The 24,031-nt window shown below is 40.6% G+C and overlaps 1 protein-coding gene and 1 long non-coding RNA gene across 18 annotated transcripts in view; one reads left to right on the top strand and one right to left on the bottom strand.

Annotated features, from left to right (window-relative positions):
• The window catches only part of PRRC2C (proline rich coiled-coil 2C), a 101,916-nt gene extending 87,290 nt beyond the window's left edge, over window positions 1–14,626 (bottom strand). For 12 of the 17 annotated variants that reach the window (XM_072830582.1, XM_072830570.1, XM_072830587.1 and 9 more), the window contains exon 1: window positions 14,388–14,622. The gene's annotated coding sequence lies outside the window, so the exon portion shown is untranslated. Of the gene's footprint in view, window positions 1–14,387 lie in introns of all 17 variants that reach the window. The other 5 variants (XM_072830573.1, XM_072830576.1, XM_072830586.1 and 2 more) reach the window with 3 other exon arrangements.
• Window positions 14,627–18,164: 3,538 nt separating this feature from the next.
• Window positions 18,165–22,102, top strand: LOC140635657 (uncharacterized). Its single transcript, XR_012033011.1, has 3 exons — window positions 18,165–18,354; window positions 18,931–18,997; window positions 21,702–22,102. It is a non-coding gene; the product is annotated as an uncharacterized lncRNA (long non-coding RNA).
• Window positions 22,103–24,031: the final 1,929 nt, after the last annotated feature.

Genomic DNA, 24,031 nt, shown 5'->3' with positions numbered 1-24,031 from the left:
TCTCTCTCTCTCTGTTTCTCATGAATAAATAAATAAAATCTTAAAAAAAAAAAAAAAGTTGAGGTGTAAAGGTCACGTCTGGGGGAGAGGCAGGAGAAGAAGTCAGAGTACACAGAAGTCTAGTAGGCTAAGGAGTATTGCCCAGTTTATTCTAAATGCCATGAAGAGCCACTGAAGAAAATCAATAGAAAAATCTCAATTGCTGAGTAAATGCATGGCTGCATTCCACAGATCCACATCTTAAGTAACAAAATGGTACAATTCACATAATTAGTAATTTAAAAAAACCTTGAGAAACAGTTAAGCTCAACAGAGGCATTTCTTTCCAACTTGTCATATTCTCATTTCAAAAAATGTACTGTACTGACACAGTCACAGAACAAAGGAACTATATCCTCTACTTGTATCATTTTTAATTTTACAAAGCTTTTTATTATTTGCATGCTATTCAGGATATTTTTTTTACATTACTGTCCTTACTATGTACCTAAAAATCTAAATCATTAGGGTTTGAAGTTTAGTCTACAAAAACAAAGCCTATTGACTAATACACCCCTTTTAAGGGAAGAGAAAGTAATCACATTTCTAAATTCAAGGGTCTGTGACTGAGCAATGATAGTAAGAAATTAGCATTTTTCTTTGAAATTAGATACACCAAAACATGTGCATCTGCATTTTCTAGATTTGAGCAATAAACATATATTACCTGTAAGCAATTTTTTTTCAAAAAAGTGTTAAGATGAAAGAAGAAACCAAGAAGGAAAAAAAGCCTGTGTTTTAAAAGCAAACAATTTACAAAAGGTCTAGGGCAAATTTGGAAGGCAGCAGTTTATCATAATATCAACTTTTAAGATTTTATTTATTTATTTGAGAGAAAGAGAGAGAGAGAGCAGAGGCAGAGGGAGAAGCAGACTCCCTACCAAGGGAGCCCCATGCCGGGGCTCGATCCCAGGACCCTGGTATCATGACCTGAGGAGAAAGGAGATGCTTAACCAAATGTACCTCACCAAGGCGCCCCAAATAACAACCTTTCAAAATCAAAGGATGACACTCAGCAGTGGTTATAAAGAGATGGCTTTCATGAAGGACAGCTATCATAGGCTGAAAATTTTTTTTAAAAATATATGAAGGGTTTCCACATCAAAACAAGATTTGCTATTATTTTATAAAATTCCTCCAGTCTCAAAAATTATAAGATTCTAAGATTACTCACCATTACAAAAGTATTTAAAACTACTCAATACTAAAAACATTATTTTTAGTTATATTTAAAATCTAGCATTATTGGGGGGAAAAACATACTTTCACAAATTGCCAATCTGCTCAATTCAATTAAATGACAATTATCTTTTTGGTTACCATGGGCTTCTAAATATTCAAGCTCTGTTTACCTTTCTTTCCTCATTAATCTTATTTTTTTAAAGATGTATTTATTCATGAGACAGAGAGAGAGACAGAGGCAGAGGGAGAAGCAGGCTCCATGCAGGGAGCCCGATGTGGGACTCAATCCTGGGACTCCAGGATCACACCCTGAGCCAAAGGGAGGCGCTCAACCACTGAGCCACCCAGTTGTCCCTCCTCATTAATCTTAAGAGTTTGGTGAGAGTTTAGTTCCTCTGGAAAATGAAGAACAGTGTCCCAATGATTTAAGCAGTTAACACCAGAAAGAAACTGCAACCATTTCCAGATGAGCATACTATAAGCACTCAACAAATATTTTACTGAATAAAAGAAGAATCTCTAGTAAGTAATGTTATCACATACAAATATAAAAATAAACAGGTTCTGTGTAAACCATTTTCTTTGGTTTCTGTGACTCTGGCAGCTCGGTCTCTTTTTTCTATCCTTCTACATAAATGTTAACATGATTTTGCCATCTCTATCAGCTCCCTCTATGTGGTTTCTTCCTTGGACAACTCATCTATTAGGTTCATCGCTTCAATAAGGATAATTCCCAATACTTTCCTCCAAGCTACACTCTTTAAACATACATTTTTAATTGTCTATAGAACAAAATGTTTCCACTTAAATTTCTGGCCAGAACTACAAACTCAAAATGTTCGACTCCCCTATCCATTCACAGAAATGTTTATCCAGCACCTCCTGTATTATCAGGCACTATGAGGAACAAATGAAAAAGACATGTTGTCCTCATCAACTGAATGGAGAGAACAGGAAATGTGAGAAGGTTAGAAAAGGTTTACAAAGAATTGGGAGGAAAGACAGACAACTAGGCAAACCAGGCATTGACAATCAGTGCAGACAGACATCCCACTAGAGATCTGTGATAGACAGTACTCCCAAGGCTGTACAGTTTGAAGACTCTCATTAAAGTCCAGCAGCACAATCGGGAGTGGTGAGCAAGCACACAGCAGCTGGAATGATAAAGAATTTGAGCTGTGCCATACATGTGTAAAGAAAAGCAAGGGAGAAGATACTGCCAGGAAAATAACATTTCACGCAAGTCTAAGCCAGAGAGTAAAGCAGAAGGTGGAAAAAGAATAAGGAGGACAGCAGAAGGAACTGCCAATTTTACTATGATTGAATAAAAGCTCCATCAATAGAAATTATTAAATGCTTACCGAGTCAAGCTTACTGTGGATTGCTTTGTTCATTTAATAAAAACGATAGAAGAAAATGTAGTATCTGAATTGAGAAAATTGGAGTCAGAGGAGCTTGTGATTTGAATTTAAAGTTTCAAGTAATGAGTGGGTTTAGAACAGCAGACGTTAAAAGTCAAGCACATATTCTATATGTGACCCAATGTGCACATGTACACATACCCCCAGAGGGCTGATAAATATGGTAAACTATTAACAAAGAATAGGGATGAAGGAATACAGGAATTTTCCATACTATTTTTTACTATTTTTCTGTGAGACTCAGATTATTCCAAAAGAAAAAGTTTAAAATGGGTGCCTGCTGGCTTAGTCCATGGAGCATGCAACTTTTGGTCTCGGGGTCAGGAGTTTGAGCCCCATGCTGGGTATGGAGCCTACTTAAATAGAAAAAAATAAGTTAAAAAGCTCACCTGCTCTCCCAAACAGGTTCTTCTTCCCAACCTCATCATAACTACTTTCCCTGACCTATAGATATCTTAAGCTTTATTTAAGTAATCTTGACATTCAATATGGGGCTCAAACTCACAACCCTGAGATCAAGAATCGCATGTTCTTCTGACTGAGCCAGCCAGATATTCCTCCCTGATCTCTAGATTTAAAACCTTGAGGGACACCTGGGTGGCTCAGTGGTTGGGCACTGCCTGCGGCTCAGGGGCTCAGGTCGTGATCCCAGGTCCTGGGATGGAGTCCTGCATTGGGCTCCCCATGGGGAGCCTGCTTCTTCCTCTGCCTGTGTATCTGCCTCTCTCTGTCTCTCATGAATAAATAAAATCTTTTTAAAAATGAGAGAAAATAAAACCTTGAGTAATCTTCCACATTTATGTCTCCCACTTCTTACATGAAGAGGGATTAATTAACTTCTGTATGTTCTAATGTAGCAATGTCTCTTGCAGCCATTTTCTAAAACTCTGAGCTATAGAGATGTAGATGTAGGTTGGGAATAAGAGCTCAAAGCCCAAGTCACCAAAATTTACCAATGAAGAAACCACTTCAGACAAAAATAACTTGCCCTGAACTCATATAGCTATGAAGAGATAGGGGCCAAGATTAAAGTCAGGCTTAATGCCAAAGCCAGTACCCAAGATAACCTCACAAATGAAAATCAGAATTCAATTTTCACTATAAAAGATAAACATCAAACCTTTAAAATATAGTAATAAATAACATGTCATTTTAGACTAAGAAATTCTAACAGACTGAAGTTTTTATTTTCAAAACTTATTCCATTACAATACAGAATAAAATATCAGGGGCTAAAAATTATAGTAACAAGATACAGCAAAAATGTATTCTATCTGTGGTAGAAATACAATAATGTTAAAAGTCTAAGAATCAATGCACTAAAGAGTGTAAAAAAAAGGGGGGGGGGGATCCAGGGAGGGCTATGTACAGAATTGCTTCCCCTCTCAAAATTCATATATTGAAGTCCTAACTCCCAAAGTGACAGATGGTATTCGGAGACAGCCCTTTAGGAGATAATTAGGTTTAGCTGAGGTGATGAGGGTGTGGCCTCATAATGGGATTAGTGCTCTTACAAGAGACAACACCACAGCTCTCTCCCAGCCACATGAAGACACACAACTAGCTAGAGGGATGCCTGGGTGGCTTGGGATGTCAGAGTGGCTCTGCCGTTGTGCATCTGCCTTCGGCTCCAGTCGCGATCCCAATGTCCTGAGATGGAGTCCTGCATCGGGGTCCCCTCAGAGAGCCTGCTCCTCCCTTTGCCTGTGTCTCTGCCTCTCTGTCTCTCATGAATGAATAAATAAAATCTTAAAAAAAAAAAAAAGAGGAGGAGGAGCAGGAAGAGGAAGAGGAGGGGGAGGAGGAGGAAAAAACACATAGCTAGAAAGCAGTCACGTGCAAGCCAGGATGACCTCACCAGAACCTAATTATGCGAGGACCCTGATCTTGGTCTAACAGGAATTTATTACAGCTCTAGAGGATAGAAGACCAAGTTAAGTCTATGGTATTTTCTCAAGGCAGCTGGAACTGACAAACGCAAGGGAGACATATATTAACTTCAGAAAACATTCTATCAAATTAAACTAAATTTTCCATTTAAAATGAAAAGGTCTTGCTTTGGATAAGAGACTGGTCAACTTCTAAGTTCATTTCAATCTCCAATTGTTATAATCAGTAATTCTAACATTAGAGTGACATCAAATATTTTTAAGATCACATTTGGTGCTATAATAGAAAAGCTAAGAATACCACCATATGTTGAATGCCTCTACTACAAATAGCACCTCAGCAAAAGTATTAAAAATTGTCATTTTTAAAAACAAAGTGTAATATAAATAAATCTGGTAGAGTTCTAATCAGAATGGTAGAAGGGCTCAGGCTGTTCTTAGAAAATGAAACATATGAATTAAGTTTCTGGGGCAGAATGCCTTAACAGTCAGAAAAGATATGTAGCTATCAAACCTTCTGTACCATAAATTACTGCTCTAGCGAAGTAACAAATCTGTGTCTACCATTTACTAGATGAGGTGATTGCCACATTACTCTTTTTGACAACTTACAATATTTTTAAACTGTTCATGTCACACAATTACCTCTCTTAAAACTAATGTGGTTTAAATTCCAGCTCTAACATTTAGTAGCTAGGTGTTTTTACAGCATAAGTGTGGCATATGCATGTTATGGCAGAAGCATTTCCCTAGTCATTAAAAATAATTCTGAATCTTTACTTCCTCATCTGTGGGCTGTATCTTCTAGACTATTATGAGATATAATTAATAAAATATGTATAAAGCTCTTAAAATAGTGTCTGGCACTTAAGCTTTTATTAAGTTTAACAAATGGTAATAATGCTTTCAAAACTTATACATTACAAATAAAAACCAAAGCATAAAATTTTCTTAATTAACTAATTTTTGCAAGGCAAATATGTTCAATACTTTGGGAAAAAAACAGAAGCATTCTCTTCCACGATGCTCAAGTGTCATCATGAGCCACCCTAAACCTTTCATATAAACTAACCAGCTGCCTTTAAGGGTTGGAAGTTTAAAAGTTTAAACTAGAGAACTGGTTAGCATCTCTCCCTGCTAAGCACTGGCTCTATTCCTCTATCATTAAAATGTCTTACCTCCAGACATGGAAGCCTACCTATTTTTTTTTTTTTTTTTTTTTTGCTTTCTACTTTTATTCTTTCCTTGTTTCCAATTTGTCATATATAAAATTGTACCAAAAAAAAAAAAATCCTGATCAAGAAACCAAGCAATCAGCACATGCAGGCCAATTCCTAACTTGTTTTATTATTTTTTTTTTTAGTAACCTCTACACCCAATACCAAGCTCTAACTCACAACCCCATTCTCTTCTGACTGAGCCAGCCAGGCACTCCTATTCCTTTTAAATCTTTATTCAACAGTTCTTTTTTCAGCAGGAGATACTTTTTCTGCCTCCAAAATGTCCAAAGACTCTGGCTCTATGGTTCTACATTCTGTATCCTACTTTTCATGTGAGTTACATGAATCTATATGCATTAAAACTCATAACAAGTTCCAATTTTTATCTAAATTTCAAAAACTCATACAGAAATATAATCAATCTCTGCTTCTGTCAAAAGCCTCATTTCATGGGATGCCTGGGTGGCTTATTGGTTGAGCACCTGCCTTTGGCTCAAGGCATAATCCCATGGTCCCAGGGTTGAGTCCCACATCGGGCTCCCTGCATGGAGCCTGCTTCTCCCTCTGCTTACGTCTCTGCCTGTCTCTCATGAATACAGAATTACAATCTTAAAAAAAAAAAAAAAAAGAAGGGGATCCCTGGGTGGCTCAGGGGTTCAGCGCCTGCCTTTGGCCCAGGGTGTGATCCTGGAGACCCGGGACTGAGTCCCGCATCAGGCTCCCGGCATGGAGCCTGCTTCCCTCTGCCTGTGTCTCTGCCTCTCTCTCTCTCTCTCTCTCTCTCTCTCTCTGTCTATCATGAATAAATAAAATCTTAAAAAAAAAGCCTCATTCCAATAACATATGATTTTTTTTTACTACTTTTCATACTTTTAAAATAAAATTTCTGTATTCCATTTTCCTGACCTTCAGAAGTTAATTCTGTATGTCTTACATTGTGCTTCTTAAGATCTACATATAGGGGCGCCTGGGTGGCTCAGGTCGTGATCCCAGGGACCTGGGATCCAGTCCTGTGTGGGGCTCCCCACGTGGAGCCTGCTTCTCCCTCTGCCTATGTCTCTGCCTTTCTGTGTCTCTCATGAATAAATAAATAAAATCTTTTTAAAAATTACATATAATGGTCTGTTTTTACAGGAAATATTTAATAAGTTACAGGAAATATTTAATAAGTTACATACAATATTCATCTTTAAAATACATTGGATAGGGTGCCTGGGTGGCTCAGGGGTTGAGCATCTGCCTTTGGCTCAGGTTGTGATCCTGGGGTCCTGGGATCAAGTCCCTCATCAGGCTCTCCTCAAGGAGCCTGCTTTTCCTTCTGCCTATGTCTGTGCCTCTCTTGGTGTCTCTTATGAATAAATATATAGAATCTTAAAAAAGAAAGAAAAAATAATAAAGTACATTGGATAGCGGTGCCTAGGTGGCACAGATTGTCAAGCCTCTGACTCTTGGTTTCAGCTCAGGTGGTGATCTCAGGGTTGTTGAGATGGAGCCCTCCATCCGGCTCCACACTCAGACCAGAGTCTGCTTGAGACTCTCTCCCTCTGCCCCTTCTGTTCGTGTGTGCACATGCGCTCTCTCTGAAGTAAACAAATCTTTAAAATAAAGTACATGGATAAAATAAATGTGTACTTGCCCAACTACTTAACCCCTTTCAGTAAGAAGTACTGAGCTTTTTGCTCGTTGGTGACCATTTCTCCAGTCTCCCAACGGTTTTTGGTTTTGTTCTAAATGTATCCTTATATCTCCTTGGGCAGGCCCGGGTGGCTCAGTGGTTTAGCGCCACTTTCAGCCCAGGGTGTGATCCTGGGGACCCGGGATGGAGTCCCACGTTGGGCTCCCTGCATGGAGCCTGCTTTTCCCTCTGCCTGTGTCTCTGCCTCTCTCAGTGTCTCTCATGAATAAATAAATAAAATCTCTAAAATATATATATGTATGTGTGTGTGTGTGTGTGCGCGCGTGCACACCTTACACCTACTTTGGAGTCTTTCAGAGCATCCACTGGTCTCCAAAGGGCCTTTGCGCAAATAGAAAAACCTATCCTTCTGGGAAGATACAGGTGATCCTCTGGGTGAGGTGCTGATGCATTGGGATAAAGGGTAGAAGTGAAGGCACAAATATCCCTGGGAGGCCTGGCCAGAGCACAGGACTCTGCAAGTAGAACATGGAGCTTTCAGTCCTTATTGCCTCAGCAATATCAGCCCAGCACATTTGTGCAGCCCACAAACTGCACAATCATACACATCAGCCCTACGCTTTCAGATTATTCATTAGGAAAAAGAAAAGAAGATCAAGTATTCTCCAACCATATATGCATCCACCTTTTTCTTAATAAACTCAGGATTTATTTAAAAAGGATGTTCCAACATCATAGAGAACCTACCCTCCCTTTATATTTATTAACTTTTTATTTTTCATAGTTCTCTTCTATTTTAAATATGGTCAAGGATCATGTAATATCAAAGAATATAAAAATTCAAAACATACATAGGAACACATTTAATGTGATCTTTGCAACAATCCTCTGAAATAGGGGATGTGGGTATTTTCCTTATTTCACAGGTGAATAAACAGGTTTCCCCGGCTATCAGAAAGCAAAGTGTTCTCATGAAACCTGTAAGCTGAAATGGCTACAGCAAAGAAACAATTACCATAATTTATATGGAAAATTTTTTGCACTATTCCCAGACTCAAAAAATAACCTCTCTTAGCCTTTTCTGATACCTTCTGACACATCTTACTAACAAATTCACAAAATGTATCATGATAAAGTACAGACACTTACAAACAGTTCAAAGCCACCATGGCTAGATGCTGAGGGTAGTTCCAAGGGAAGGAGCTTGGTGGCACCACTCTCTCGCTGCTCAGGGTGTGCCCTGCCTCTATAATGGCTCACTGCTGAATACTATTTTCACTTTCTGCCTTTTTCCATGAAAACAAAAATCCTCTTCAGAATTTACAGTTAGCAAAAGCAAGTACAAATGTATATCTTTCATAAAAGCAAAGTGGGGTGCGAACCTTCAAAAAGCACGGAATACCTGGATCTAAAATTTGAAGAAGCCATGTTACTTGCCCCCAAAGTTAACAACAGGAACAAGAACAAGAAAAAAAACGTAGGTGACAAAAGGTCTAAACCCAGGTTTTTAAACTCATAGTCCAGGGGATCCTTGGGTGGCTCAGCGGTTTGGCGCCTGCCTTCAGCCCAGGGCGTGATCCTGGAGTCCCGGGATCAAGTCCCACATCAGGCTCCCTGCGTGAAGCCTGCTTCTCCCTCTGCCTGTGTCTTGCCTCTCTCTTTCTCTCTCCCTGTGTCTCTCATGAATAAATAAATAAAATATTAAAAAAAAAAAACAACTCATAGTCCAGAGGTCATACAAAGTATTCAAGTCACCTAAAAATCAAGAAGTCTCACTACTTATTCCTCCCTGCTTAACCTTCTACTACCCTCATTACTTGACCTAAATTCTTTTAGGGTCACCAAAGATGTCTCAGCCAAACCCAATGGTCACTTCTCTTATTATTTTTCTGAATTCCTCTGCATTTGCCTGTAATAATCATATTTTTTGGATTATTCTCTTCCATCTTGATTTTTGTAATGGTTTCCTTCTTCACTTATTCATTGTTGCTCTCCTCCTCTTGCCATAGATTGTCTTAAGACATCCTACTACATTTCTGTCTAAACAAATATCTTCACTTTGCAGTTTATCATGGAAATGCTTGTCCCAAGGATGTAGGTAAGGCTCTAATTTACAGTTCCTCTCCTGTAATGCTGCCATTTTCTGTGATGAATCTATTCCACTCTAGGCTTTCATCACTTCTGGCTTTCATTAATTCCAACTGTTACCTGATCTATCCCAGCATTCATTTCTTATAGTGGTTATGTCCCTAAAAGATGAAATACCTAAGACTACTGATGACCTATTAGATGATTTTATGTGGTCCATAGAAGCATATTTAAAATGTTTATTCTGAAACACACCGAAAGAAACAAACTGTAACATGAAAAAAAATGTATATTCTTCTTGAAAATCATTTAATTAAAAGATCATAAGTTGAATTAAAGAAAAATATTGTCTAAGACAGGTTGGTTTGAAGATTTAAAGTCATGACTGGTCTTAAGTTTGGGCCATACTAGTCACTGGGAAATCCATGTAGTGTGGAAGTTAAGCACTCAGGCTCTGAGTCGATGACCTGAATCGCATTTACTAGCTAAGTTAACTTGAACGAATTACTTAAACCTCTTTAAATTCCAGTTTTCTAGTTGCATAACAGGCATAAAATAATTTACCTCTTAGGCTTACTGTATACATTGAAAAAGATAACCTACAAAATTATCTTAGCTCAGTGCCTGCATGGAAAGTGCCCCACAAATAAATTGCAATTCATTTTTTTTTAAATAACTGCAATGATTGATTCTCTTGGCCACCATACCTTCACTTGTAATCAACTAGACATGTGATCTATACTATAGCAAATTTTCATATATGGATTTTTTTGCCCATTATAGCTTATATGTTCATTTTTTTTCTTTTGATATAAATCCAAAGATCACATAACTTTTAACATTAATCTTTAAAATTGTAAACATCTTGGCAGCAGCAACCAAAAGCCATATTCCTGATTCACTAAGCCTTACAAAATTAAAAGAATCTTTAATGTTTGCTGAATAAATCTAAAAACTAGAAAGGAAAATCTGCTGCAAATAAATCTCATAATGCATAGTACATAAACTATTTGAAAGCATCTGACACCATTCTGATACGTAAATAAAGGGGGGGAAAAGGACAAGATATTCTTTTTTTTTTTTTTTTTAATTTTATTCATTTACTCATGAGAGACAGAGAGAGAGGCAGGGACACAGGCAGAGGGAGAAGCAGGCTCCACGCAAGGAGCCCGACGTGGGACTCGATCCCGGGACTCCAGGATCACGCCCTGGACCGAAGGCAGGTGTCAAACCGCTGAGCCACCCAGGGATCCCCAGGACAAGGTATTCTTTTGCTCCACTAAGATATGTATCAGTTCAATCTCGGTTGTGGGTCTATTCTTCTGTTTTCTAATTTCACTCATTCAATAATAAAATCAAGATATATGCCAACTACCACACAAGGTGATGAAGACATGAAAACAGTTTAGTAAAAGAAAACAGGCTAATATTGGAACACAGACAGGTAATAGGAAAATTACTAGATAATATACTATGTAAATAATATCCAAGTTTTTTTTTATATTAGATATGCTCCACAAATGCTGATTATAACCCCATCCTCTTTCAATGTAGAGCAGCTAGCAGCACCACATAGGGATGAGAACATTAAATCACATTGACAGTAATGACTTTATTGCTACCTTATATTCAGACTGTAGTTACAGGCTAACCATTTAAGTTTCTGTCTGCCAACTAGAGGACTGCTGAAATTCACTAATAGCCCTTTTTCATCTGATTTGCTGGCAAACATGCACAAACACAGGCCCTAAAACATGCCTGGCATTCTGTTAATCTACGGCAAAACGACTACAAATATAACTGGCGAAAGATCAGTTTATATTTAGACTTTCTGGGGATTGGGAAAAAACATACAACAGAACATGCTCAGTGCAAGTTACCATCCCTAGAAAATACTTTTAGCCACAAAGATGTCCTGACTGATGCATCAAAGGCTTTATGGAGACGTTAAGAATGTTATGACTCAGAAAACATTAATTCTCAAGCTTCTAAACAACAGTTAACATTGACTAAGATAAACTATCACTGTTACCCTATTCATAAGTTGATAAATCTCACTTTACTGAAAGTTTATTAGTCATAAGTCAGTGAGACACAACTCTTGGATCTCTTCACCGTAAGAATAGGGTTCTGTACCAATTTGTGTAACATTTTATCAATAATCGATCCCTGTTGGGATCCCTGGGTGGCGCAGCAGTTTAGCGCCTGCCTTTGGCCCAGGGTGCGATCCTGGAGACCAGGGATCGAATCCCACGTCGGGCTCCCGATGCATGGAGCCTGCTTCTCCCTCTGCCTATGTCTCTGCCTCTCTCTCTCTCTCTGTGACTATCATAAATAAATAAAAATAAATAAATAAATAAATAATCAATCCCTGTCTTACACAAATATGGCATAAGTAGCATCTGAAACAAGTTACTCAACTGGCTTACAAGTTGAAGCAGTGTTTGGTGGGGGGCGGGGAACAAAAGGAAACCACTTGGAGGGAGGGGAAAATAGAATCTTCAAAGACATTTTACCAGTAAAGGCGGTAGGGTGACATAAGGGTAGTGGGGAGGCAAGAGCTGGAATGAGTCAGAACTTCTGTATTTTCAGCTGTGCTCAACATACTGAACCCAAGGTTACTGACTGCAAAGCATGAAGAAATCTTTAAAAAACAAAATCTAGTAAGTGTTAAAAAAAAATAAAACTATTTAAATTCCCAAAGAATATATACTTCTTTCTAAGAATATACAGATTACTTACTTGGGAGAGTACTTTCTTCTACCAACATTTTGCCATTCCACTATTAGTTGGCCTTTTACTATGTGCTGAGCACAGCAATAACCCCTCACACACATTATTAATACTACAACAAAACTTGGAGGGAATTATTATCATCACCTCAATTTTACAGATGAAGAACTATTTTATCAACAATACAGGCCAGATCTCAAAATTTTAAAATTGTATGACATATTATACAGTTAAGTATTAACCAACTGGCTTTTAAATAGAAAAGGGTAGAAAAACTAGCTTCTCTCCTATCCCGAGTAGTTATAAGCTATTTTTTTATACCTTGCAACACTGTCACCATTGTATGCAACAATGTTTCTATACTGAAATCAAGTGGGGGTAAAAAAACTAGGTTAACAATGCTGCATCTTTAGTTACTACCGTTCCTAAAATTACAAGGAACAGGAAGGCAGTTTGAGGACCCAGAACATCCTTTGTATTTAGACAGTCTGGGTTTGAATCTCTACAGTACCACGAACTCTTGAGTGACCTTGGTCAAATTAATATCTTAGATTTCATTTCCTCATCTGTAAAATGGGATGATAATAACAGAACATCCTTCAAGCACTTTCTGTAAGATTAGAAAAGATCATGTATGTAAAGGGCTTATTACTATGCTCAGTACACAATAAAAGGTCAACTAATGGTGGAGAGAACACAGCCACATATATAAGCTCACCAAGCCAAAATATAAAAGTAAAAAGCCTAGATTCTTACAAGTCCATTATAGAAAAGAAAGTTACTATTTGACTACACGCTAAAGATAAAATTCAAATTCAATCTTTTCCTATTTTTTTTTTTAGGGGATCAATGCATTTGAGGTGGACCAGAAATGATGCTGCAGTGCATCTGTGACACACACCTAAAAATGGCTCCAGTCAGAGCAGCATCTTAATCACCAACAGAGGAGGTTAAATACTTTTAACAAACGCTGGAGTTAGACTTGGTGGGCGCTTAAATACCAGCCTATCGTTATTATTTGCAGGAGTAAGCCATCAAGCACCGAATCACAAATTCTGATCCTTCTGCTGCATTCATTCCACAAGAAAACCTTACAGCACAGCTGCCTACCGTACCACTCCAAGTACCCTGGCGAGGTCTGACTCTATAAACCTAAGCTAAGAGCGGCCAACGCAGAAATCTGGGTAGCCTTTAGGAGCCCGCAAACACCAGGCATGTTGGAAACCTCAAAAAAAAAAAAAAAAAATCTCAAAGCTTAAAACAAATATGCACCCCCCTTGAAAGGAGCTCGACGCATTCCTCTCGGGCAAAAAGAACAATTTATCAGTGTTCTCGTTGGTCCCCCCCCCCCCATGCCTTTTCCTTCCAGTCCTAACGTGGGGCCTTTCCCGTAGCACGGATAACATCAACCCTATCTCAAAGAGCGGGCGAGCCGCAGAGTGGGATTCACTACGCAGGTTAGGGGAGGGCGAGGCCTAGGGCCACGCAACGACTACCAACCCCTCCTCTGGAGTTGGGGCAGCACGTCCCTAGCGGAAGCAGGGTCGGTCCAGATGCCCCCAAGAGCCTCCCACGGAGTCAGGTCTTTACCCCCGTCCCCCGCCCCCCCCACCGCGGTCCCTCTCACCCAACACTAACACTCTTCGCTACAAATTCCCCTCACTCCACACGGAAAAGAAGTCGGCAGTCGAGGCCCTGGGTGAGCCCTTGAGTGGTTGGGGGGACGCATCCCACACGTTATAGGATAAAAAAGACCGCGCGGCCGCCTCTCCCAAGGATGGAAACTCCCTCCTCCTTCGGGCCGCAGCGCAAGTGAATCCCCGCGGAGGGCCCGAGTCGGGGGCCGGGTGGGGAAGCGAGGCCGACGGGCCCGGAACTCCCGCGGCAGACCACATGGGGCGGGCCTGGCTCCGGTTTCCCGCTCCCCGACCAGGAGGCCGAGACTTCCCCCCAGACGCGGACAGGATGGGAGCTTAAAAAAAAAAAAAAAAAAAAAAGAGAGAGAGAGAGGGAGAGGGAGAGGGAGGGAGGCTGGACCCCAGGCCGTCTCCAGGCGGCTTCGGCGCCCGGGCCCGCCCGCCAGGGTCGGGGTGCGCTCCCACGCCCCGGGCGGCCCCACGCCCGCCCTCCGCGATGGGGCCCGCTTTGATCGCAGCTCCTACGCCCTCGCTTTCCTTACCGGCCAGGGCGAGCGTCGAGCGGAGCGTGGCTGCGCACCTCGAGAGTCTCCGCCGGGCTCCGATCGAGGGAAGGGGGAGGGGAGGCTGGGGTGGCGGGGGCTGGAAGGACCCCCCGACTGGAAAGCCCAAGCCGCGGATGGACAAACCGCCAAAGCACTTTGGCTGCTTCCCGACAGGCAGAGAGCGAGCGAGAAAAAGAAGCAAGATGGCGGCTAGCCAGCCCCTACGTACTACGTCATGCCGCGGCGTACGTAAGGCAGGTCTCCGCAAGACCGCCCTCCGGCGCAGAGACGGCCGGATCACGTGTAGCCTCCGTGGCGGCGCAAGCCCGGCGGCAGGCGACGGCGCCTCCTGCCGGCAGGAGGGAGTTCCTGCGGCCAAAGTTCCCGCGGCCCGGCGATTTGCCGGCGCCCTCTCCAGCGGCCGCTGCGCAGGAGACCGCGGCTGCACGGTGATGGGCCTCGCGGGACTGAGCCCTTGTGTGTGGTGGATGGGTCTGAGAAGTGGTTCAGCGGCTTGGCGCTTTGTAGCAACGTTGCACCGTGCACGATCTTTAACGTTGATATCTGACAGTCTCGGGATTTTCCAGAAATGTGAATACAATATTCATAATACCGAAACCTGGCCGCGGATAAAGATATTTAAATGCATCATGATACATCCACATAATGGACTATTCTGAACCCATTAAACTCAGATTAATACTTAATGACCGCTGGGATCCCTGGGTGGCGCAGCGGTTTGGCGCCTGCCTTTGGCCCAGGGCGTGATCCTGGAGACCCAGGATCGAATCCCACATCGGGCTCCCGGTGCATGGAGCCTGCTTCTCCCTCTGCCTGTGTCTCTGCCTCTCTCTCTCTCTCTCTCTCTCTCTCTCTCTCTGTAACTATCATAAATAAATAAAAATTTAAAAAAAAACTATTCTCTAAAAAAAAAAAAAAAATACTTAATGACCGGGGAAATGCTTATGCCATAACTATGCTGTAAAAACACCCGCATATGTGCGTATTGATGGAAAAGACTAAAAACATGTACTCTGGATGTTAATAATGTTGATGTCAACAATAGTTTTCTTAGTGCAGATTTTTTTTTAAAGATTTGTTTGTTTATTTATTCGTGAGACACACACAGAGGCAGAGACACAGGCAGAGGGAGAAGCAGGCTCCATGCAGGGAGCCTGATGTGGGACTCGATCCCGGGTCTCCAGGATCACATCCTGGGCTGCAGGTGGTGCTAAACTGCTGAGCTACCCGGCTGCCCCAATGCAGATTTTTAAAAGTATTTTATGCATGCCTTTCTGTAATTTCCAGATTTTATAGTCAGAAATCACTTTTAATGTGTAATGAAAACTTTGTGAGTCATAAAATTATGACACACAAATGATCAATGTGTGCTTACGTCTAGTGTGTACACTATGCATATAACTATATATGGCATTGGACTTATTTACATTTCATAAAGTATATATATATATTTTTTCTAAATATTTTATTTATTTACTCATGACAGACACAGAGACAGAGGCAGAGACAGAGGCAGAGACAGAGGCAGAGGCAGAGGGAGAAGCAGGCTCCATGCTGGGAGCCTGATGCAGGACTTGATCCCGGATCATCTTGAGTCAGAGGCAGACGCTCAACCACTGAGCCACCCAGGCGTCCCTCATAAAGCATGTATTCTTCAGGTTTTAGAATAAGACAAGAACAGGTTCTGCTAACTAATTGCTCTGTATTGAGCAAGTTACTTAGATTCCGTTTTCTTATGTGTAATATGGAGATAATGCCTATTTCTCTCTATATCAATTGTACTACAATTTAAAAACATAATAGGGACGCCTGGGTGGCTCAGTGGCGTAGGGCCTGCCTTCCCCCTGGGGCATGATCCTGGGGTCCCAGGATTGAGTCCCCGCCGTGCTTCTCCCTCTGCCTATGTCTCTACCTCTCTCTCTCTGTGTCTCTCATGAATAAATAAATAAAATCATTTTCAAAAACCATAATAAAATATTTTAAAAATAGTTCTTCCACAAAAACATAATAATACCTACTTCACAAGTTTGTGTTACTTACTCACCAAATATGCATCGAGCACCTATTATCTGTGTTAGGTACTGGGTATTTAAAGGTATAGAACAATTTAGACTTTGGTCCTAAGGCAATGGTCTAGGGATACAGACCAAATAATAGGTTTGGATATGTGAAGTGAAAGAAACAAACAGGATATCAAGATAAAAAATAACCAGGGAGAAGAGCTGGAGGAATTTATGTTAGAAAGTGTGGTTACTGAGTACCTTTCTGAGAAGGGGCCATAATGCTGGGACCTAAATGATAACAAGAAGCAGTAATTTGCAGTGCCTGGATGGCTCAGTTGGTTAAGGGTTTGCCTTCAGCTTGGGTCATCATCTCAGGGTCCTGGGTTTGAGTCCAGGGTCAGGGCTCCCAGCTCAGTGTGGAGTCGGCTTCTCCCTGCCCTTTCTCTCTCCCCCTCCCATCCACCTGTGCTCATTCTCTAAAATAAAAAAAATAAAATTGTTAAAAAAAAAAAAAGAAGTAGTAATGCAAAGAATAGGTGAAAAGTGCTCTGGACCAAGTGAACTACAATTGCAAATGCCCTAATCTGGGAAAGAGCTTGGAATGTTCTAAGAACTAGAAGAGGAGTATGTCTGGAACTTAGTTAAGCGAGAGAGTGACAAAAGATGGCACTAGAAGGAGAGACAAGAGCCGGATTCAGAGGGGCCTTAGAAGCCAGGTTAGGGAGTTCAGAATGTCATCTAGGTACAGTGAAAAGCATTTGGAAGGTTTTTTTTTTTTTTTTTTTTTAAAGACATGGGGGATTTTATTTTTTATTTTATTTTTATTTATTTATGACAGTCACACATTGAGAGAGAGAGAGAGGCGGAGACATAGGCAGAGGGAGAAGCAGGCCCCATGCACCGGGAGCCCGATATGGGACTCGATCCCGGGTCTCCAGGATCGGTCTCCAGGGTCTCCAGGATCGCGCTCTGGGCCAAAGGCAGGCGCTAAACCGCTGTGCCACCCAGGGATCCCTGGAAGGTTTTAAGAAGAGGAACCACACCATCTGATATTTTGCATTTTAAGATAATCGTTACTGCCGAGTGAAGAGCATGAAAAATAGATTAGGGGGAGGCAAGAAAGGAAACCAGGAGCCCTATTAGGCAATAATGAAGTAATTACAGTGGTGAAGAATGACAGTGGCCTGTACTAAGATGGAGGCAGTGGAGATAGAAATGGATATGGCATATATTTTGGAGCTAAAATATACTTGCTTGTGGGACATTATGGCTTCTAAATGTGGGAGAAGAAAATCTATGATGACAGATTTATGGCTTGAGCAACTGGGTGAATGACAGCAACATTTATAGAGATTACGGTGAAGAGGGAAGGAAAATCATTTGGTTGGTGGAGCAATATTAAAAAGAAAAATTGGGGAAAATTAAATTTTGGACATGCGAATTTTGAGATGTTTGTGTAATGTCTAACTGTAGATCAAGTATGCAGTTGACATGCATGTCTAGAACTCAGAGGGGAGTCAGAGTTGGAGAGAGATTTGAATCTCATAGACATGGGCTTCACACCTATACACACACATTTCATAGACATATGTTTAAAGTGCTGGAAGCAGATGATATCACTTAGGGATAGAGTAGGGAAAGAAGAAAAAATGGCCAGCTCTAAGGAACAGTGATATGTAAAGGTTAGGTGGAGGTGGAGGCAGTAGCAAAGAACACTGAGGAGAAGCCAGAGAACTGTCAGAAGACGATGATGTCACAGAAGCCAAGAGAGGAGAGGATTACAAGACGGCATGAACATTCACATAAGTTAAATGCTGCTGAGAGGTCAAGTCGTACAAAGGAGTAGCCAAAAGTGTCCGTTGTTTTTGGCAACCTGGAAGTTACTAATATCTTTTATAGGAAGTTTTGGTGGAGTAATGAGGTCAGAAAGTCATATGATGGTGAGTTGAAAAGGAGATAGATGTTGAGAAAGTAGAGAAGACCATGGATAAACAATTATTTCCAGAAGAACTTGAATTTTGCCATGAGATAAAAAAACAAGGTTGTTGGAAGGAATGTGGAGTAAAGAGAGACATTTTTAAGTATTGGAGACAGTAGATCATGTTTGTATGATGATGGGCATAATCCAGGAGGAGGAGGATAACAATTAGATAGAAGAGAGGAAATGCTAAGGCAGGGAGGCCCATGAGAAGGTGTGAAGGGGGATTCAGAGCTCCGAAGGAGGAGGATTTACGTACAGTAGTTGCAGCTATAGGGAATACTGATGATTCGATGTTAGAAACAAAAGGGAAATCCCACTGACAGCATGTTTTCTCAGTGAAGTAGAGAGTGAGGACACCTGCTGAGAGGGCTTGACTTGTAGGAGTTTGAGGGGAAGATTCAAAAGTAAAAGAGTGAAAAATTACGCCTAGTGTGAGGAGGAGCGTAGGATTGGCATGCTCCGCTGAGAGCGTTTTTAAAGTTTGTGATGATCGATGTAAAATATGCCATTCAGTTTATTTATATGATTTCTCCAGCAGTGTGCAGCTCTTTGGTACAGCTATGAAGAAGACAGGTAGATTGATCCATGCTGGGCTTTACCAGGCAAGTATAAGATAGGGCCGTGAGGGTATCTGTAACTAAGGGACCATAATGACGATAATATTGACTTTGAGCATATGGTAGACATGTGGTAAGTGGAAACTTGCATCCACTTTATGAATTATATATGGTATATTTTAAATTCAAGAATTCCCTGCCATCTCTCCTGGTCTGAGCTGTCTTTCCCACCAATATGGTCAAGGATTGTCACTGTAGCAATGTTAGAATAAATAGAATAATAAACACAATTAAGTCACAAGCACACACTAACACCCTGTTCCCCTCGCCCAGCATTGATATCAATGGTCTTTTGAAATAGAAAAGTATGGATAATATAGGGTCATTGCCAGGGGAAGCCCCAAGAGGACAGGGAAACCTTACCTTAGTGAATTTTTCCCAACCCTTTAAGATCTGGCTTACAGTATTTTAATCTCAGAAGTACCTAAAATAGCTCCAGCAATCAGATGAGTTTACATTATCCACGGTGATGAGAATTATATATATATTATATATATATATGAGAATTATATATATATATAATATAACCAGAATATTAATGCTAGTTTTCAATTTATATACCAGAAAACTCAAGACTGCAAAGTCAGTGTGTTTTCTACATAAACAAGGCTTACCTAGGAAACCTAGGCGTTATCAGAAGGCAGCTTGATGAACACAGATTCAGAACAATGTAGGCTTATGTGTATAGATTGTTCTTGATTCATCTATCTCCATGGCAGGATGATTTTGTCCCAAAGATAGAAATACTCAATTTCCATGGTTGCAACTTTCTACATTGATTTCCAAGAGTAGGGACATCCTGGCATGCTATTGATTTGAGCATCTTCTCTCCTTGACAGCACTGGATGGGCACTGGCCCAGAAGTGCCCCTATATGCTCCTTTCTGTTTCCACAGCTACCCATAACCTCTTAGCAATCTTATTTCAATGAAAATCAAGTTGTAGTCAGGTCAGGCCAGTTTGTGTTTTATAGGTGACTTTATTTACTTCTGGTCTTATCCGTTGTGTGTATTCTTAAAGTTTAGCTCTCAAAGAGCAGTCTTATTTCCCTTATTTCCAATATCCTGGGAGGAAGTGGACTGAAATCTGTAGGTATTGGTACGATGTCCAGAGCCAAATAATATTCTTTTAAAATTTACTTTGTATTGTATTACTCGCACCTCTCCTAACATCCCTTCAGCATAGGTAAATTTGTCATAATGGAAATGTTCTCATGACATAGTGAATGGAAATTTGTCATTCAACTTCCAGTTCTACTTTTTAAAAATTAATTTTAGGATTACATTATCAAATTGCCAATTGGCGATATGCAATCAAGCAAACTGTTTCTTACTGGAAACAAACTGATTCTCCAAACAATATGGCCTCTTTTCTTTGTGATTCTCCAGTCTTATTTGCTAATGTTTTTTTTTTTTTCCCAAGAGAGAGTGTACACATACACACAGACACACACACATACCTGTGAGAGAAGGGGGTGGGGGCAAAAGAGGAGGGGGAGAGAGAGAATCCAAAGCTGGCTCTGATGTAGTTTTTAAATATAGGTGAGATTCGGTGGGTGGGGTCCAGAGCCAAGACCAATAAAGAATTCTTGAGATATCATTGGCGCAAACAGGTAGTTTTATTAAAGCAGGAGGGCAGGACCCATGGGCAGGAAGAGCTGCTGCCCTGGGATTGTGAGGGGTGACTGATTATATACTTGGGAGGTGGGGGTAAGAAAAAAGGGAAGTTTTTTAAAAATAGATTTTATTTATTCATGAGAGAGAGAAGCAGAGACAGAGGCAGAGGGAGAAGCAGGCTCCATGTTGGGAGCCCGATGTGGGACTCGATCCTGGGACTGAGGGATCACAACCTGAGCCAAAGGAGACGTTCAACTGCTGAGTCACCCAGGCATCCCTCAAAAGAATTTTTTTTTAAGATTTTATTTATTCATTCATGAGAGACACAGAGAGAGAGAGAGAGAGGCAGAGACATGGGCAAAGGGAGAAGCAGGCTCCATGCAGGAAGCCCAACATGAGACTCAATCCCCAGTCTCCAGGATCACACCCTGGACTGAAGGCGGCACTAAACTGCTGAGCCACCTGGGCTGCCCTCAAAAGAATTTTTGTAGCTAAAGAGGACCTACAAGATATTGGAGGCCTTGCCATTGTCAAGTTAAGGTTGTTTTTCCCTCTAGTAAACCATTAATATTAAGACAGTTGGCAGTTTCCTTCTAGAAATTAGGTTATTGATGAGAATGCTTTATTTCTCGTAAATCACTAAGACATTTTTAAACTGAGGGAGACATAGGTCTTACTGGACTGTGATTTCTATTAGTTAACCATTTGTTTTTCCTTCCCTTAGCTTTAGGGCAGCCAGGTCACACAGATCCCACCTGGGAGTTGAGGGGGGTCGTTGTATAGTGTCAGCTTGTGCTTTATCCTCAGCTTGCCTTTTCCTTTCTCATCAGCTCCACACTAAGTGTGAAGCCTGACAGGGAGCTCAGTCTCACAACCCTGATACCATGATCTGAGCAGAAATCAAGACTTAGATGCTTAACCAACTGAGCCACCTAGATGCCCCTTGCTAATGGTTTTATTGTCTCTACCCTTCTCATTGGATTGATTCTATAAACGTAGAGGCACTGAAGATTTATGAGATGTTAGATAAAAAATAATTTTTTTTAAATTTTTTTTTTTATTTATTCATGATAGGCACACAGTGAGAGAGAGAGAGGCAGAGACACAGGCAGAGGGAGAAGCAGGCTCCATGCACCGGGAGCCCGACGTGGGATTCGATCCCGGATCTCCAGGATCGCGCCCTGGGCCAAAGGCAGGTGCCAAACCGCTGCGCCACCCAGGGATCCCAAAAATAAAAGAATCAACGACCATACCATATTTTATTAGCAGAAGTATTTCTTAGAGGTTTATGTGCACATGGCAATTTTGATTTCTTTTCACCAATGATCCAGCAAATCATATTTAGTAAAACTGTGAAACATTATAAGCTGATACAATGAAAATCATAATACCCAAGTATTATATGAAAATGTAATCTCATTTACTTAACTTCAACAGATATTGAACTTTATTAATAAAGAAAAATATTGACAGTGCCTCAAAAATTGTCTTTTGTAGAGTTAGAAGAGGTTATTAAATATATGTCGTATATAAAATATTACATTATACATAATGTGGAATAAATATTTTTGTTCTTATCAGTCTATTATTAATTGGGTCAACAAACCCTTCTTATAATGGAATAAAAGGTACAATCTGGTTTATTTATTTTTATTTTTATTTTTTTAAAGATTTTATTTATTTATTCATGAGAGAGAGAGAGAGAGAAGCAGAGAGAGAAGCAGGCTCCATGCAGGGACCCCAATGTGGGACTCGATCTTGGGACTCCAGGATCATGCCCTGGGCCAAAGGCAGGTGCTAAACCGCTGATCCACCCAGGGATCCCTACAATCTGGTTTAAAGTGTTTATCACAAATCCATTTATCACAAATCCTGTGTTAATGAAATCTGAATTAACTAGAATTCCTCTTCACCTGAAATTTCCCCAGATTTTTCTTAACTAAGAGAAGCAACTAAATTCTTGGAGCAGTGGACCCAAGTCAACAGAGAAAACAATATTTGGGAGCATAAGGGAGGAGGGAGGGTGGGAGGAGATGGGAGAAAACAAAATTGCCAGGCTCACAGCTTTGCCTTGAGCTGGAATTTCACCGGAGTCAGGAAGTGAGTAATGATAAAGGACAAGAATCTACAGACCAAAGGGAAAGAGGGTGGGTCTAGGGAAAGCAGAGCAGAAAAGGTTCAAAAAGGAAGCTAGCCAGGGGGTAATTGAAAGTACAGAATAGAGGATGTCTTAACTTGTAAGGCCAGAAAATAGAAACTTGACACATTATTGATGGATATACAGTGCTCAATAATTACCTCTAAAACTGTAACACTGGCTGCTGCCTGTAGCATTCCTCAAAGTATAAGGCACTTTTTTTCCTGCCCAACCAATTATATATACAATGTAAAAATGAAACCACCCAGTTTCAAATCTTTTATTGCTCCATGGTAATTAAGAGAAGTAAGGTTGATAGTACATTTCTTTGTTAGCACTGAGACTGGGTATTTTATTTTTAACTGACTATAGTTCACATACAATATTATATTAGTTTCAGGTGTATAACGATTCAACATTTATATACAGTATGAAATGCTCACCTTGATAAATCAGTGTAGTGTAGTTAACACCTGTCACCATACAAAGTTAATATAATAGTATTTACTATTTTCCTTATGCTGTACTTTTCATCCCTGTGATTTACTTGTTTTATAACTGGAAGTTTGTACCTTTTAATCCCCTTCATCTATTTTTACCCATCTCCCTTCCCCCCTCCCCTCTGGCAACCATCAGTTTGTTCTATTAGTGAGTCTGTTTCTGGTTGTTTGTTTTGTTGATTCCACATATAAGTGAAATCATGTGGCATTTGTCTTTCTGAGTCCGACTTATTTTATTCAGCAGGGATCCCTGGGTGGCGCAGCGGTTTGGCACCTGCCTTTGGCCCAGGGTGCGATCCTGGAGACCCGGGATCGAATCCCACATCAGGCTCCCGGTGCATGGAGCCTGCTTCTCCCTCTGCCTATGTCTCTGCCCCTCTCTCTCTCTGTGACTATCATAAATAAATAAAAAATTTAAAAAAATGTTTATTTTATTCAGCATAGTGCCCTCTGATCCATCCATGTCATACATGGCAAGATTTCATTCTTTTTTAAGGGCCAAGTAGTATTATATATATATATATATATATATATATATATATATCACAAATATATATATATAGAGTATGTATACACATGCACACACACACACACATCATCCATTCATCTATTGATGGACACTTAGATTGCCCCCCTATCTTGGCTATTGTAAGCAATTCTATACTTTTAGGCTTCCTATAGAAAAAAGAAGTTCATGTATTACAAAGTATCAGTATTCCATGCCTAGTTCGGGTTTTGTTTCTCTGTATTCCCCACTCTTATTTCAG

This window comes from Canis lupus, chromosome 6, assembly GCF_048164855.1.
Source record: "Canis lupus baileyi chromosome 6, mCanLup2.hap1, whole genome shotgun sequence".
NCBI lineage: Eukaryota > Metazoa > Chordata > Mammalia > Carnivora > Canidae > Canis > Canis lupus.
Note: the sequence above shows the minus strand (reverse complement) of the source record. Positions and strands in the feature narration are given on the sequence as shown.